The sequence below is a fragment of the Pteropus alecto genome, unplaced genomic scaffold, assembly GCF_000325575.1.
Source record: "Pteropus alecto unplaced genomic scaffold, ASM32557v1 scaffold94, whole genome shotgun sequence".
Lineage (NCBI taxonomy): Eukaryota > Metazoa > Chordata > Mammalia > Chiroptera > Pteropodidae > Pteropus > Pteropus alecto.
Genome location: NW_006437736.1, coordinates 13,862,880 through 13,864,337, shown reverse-complemented (window position 1 = coordinate 13,864,337; position 1,458 = coordinate 13,862,880). Strand labels below are relative to the sequence as shown.

The following is a 1,458-nucleotide window of genomic DNA, read 5'->3' as shown; positions in this document are numbered from 1 at the left end:
TGAATTATGTATATGAAAGAGCACCTTAATGTCTTCAGATCTTGGAACAGCCTGAAAGTCTTACTCTGACCCTATGTCCCACACAGCCGTTTCTACCATTCTTTTCCTATCCCCTATGTCTGTGCGGTCCAATAACATTCAAGTCAGGTCAACTAAATAGTAGTTCACAACATATTCTTAAGAACAAAATATGACATGGAAAATTACTAGTTCTTCAAGTCAGTCATAGCTTTCTGAATCATATGAGCTTTCCTGAGCACATTACAACACTCATCTTAATTGTTGCAATTCAGATTTGAACGTTTTTATTTCCTTTCTCTATTCAGGAAGAAGTCATAGCCCTTGTATTGACTACATGCCCTTATTCATCCAAATTTACTTCCTCCTCATGCTTACTTTCTCCTTCCCTTGCTAACCCTAGAGACAGTAGCCAGGGAAGGAGGACTGGGGAAGGACAAAAAAACATGGCAAGAGGTGAAAAATTCAACCACAAATTCTTGTAAATAATAAACTCAGCATTTCCTCTCATGCTTAGTTTTGCTGATTCCAAAAGGACTTACCCGGTAGTCCTGCTGACACATTTTCTTCTGTCACCCTTGCTTTCTTCCCTGTTCTGCTTTCCCATGTATTTCTTAGTAACTTATGTTTCTTGTTTCTTAAATAATTTTGGGCATTGTGTGTGAATGTTCATTTTCTAAAACATTATGTAATTAAAACATTCATTGTCCTTGCGCATGACAGTCATGTTGATTGAGTAGAATTAGTAGGTCATAAACATTTTGTGATATTTTTGAAAGTCATGTTGGCAAAGATTGCTTAAAGAGAATCATTGTCCAGATCTTCAGTTTCATATGTACTTTACTAAAATCTCTTCCTTCCAAATTCCCCCATTACAATTGTCTTTGCTTTACTTTACGACAGAAATATGAGTATCTTTCTTTCTCACTTTTATTATAGCTCACTTCCCTGGGGTATAGTAAACTCCAGTGTTTCAATTAACATAAAATACTGGTACATGTTTAGAAAGGGAATTACTCTACCTACAGGTGATAAATACATTTGAAACAATGTTTCAATTTCTTTGTTTTTAATAAAATTGAAGGGATTTATATTAAGAGATGCTATTAGCTGATTCATCATTAATAATAATTATTGATGATAGTTCATTACATGATTTGGGGCACTTAACTCAAAAAGAGTTCAACAAATCAAATGGCATTGCTATAACAAACCTTTTTCCACTCTTACTTCTGTTATTTATCTGAACAAGATTTCTCAGTTTCTGAACCCATAATCTTGTAGATTATGGTAATAAATAACATCAGTTATGACAGATACAAGTTAAAAAGTCTAATTCACATGTCACCCTGAACAAGCCTGATCCAGTCTGATCTCAGAAGCTAAGCAGGGTCGGGCCTGGTTAGTACTTGGATGGGAGACCACCTAGGAAGACCAGGT

The 1,458-nt window shown here is 35.3% G+C and overlaps 1 pseudogene; it reads left to right on the top strand.

The window, feature by feature from the left end:
* The first annotated feature begins 1,358 nt into the window (after nucleotides 1-1,358).
* Nucleotides 1,359-1,458, top strand: LOC112481944 (annotated as a pseudogene).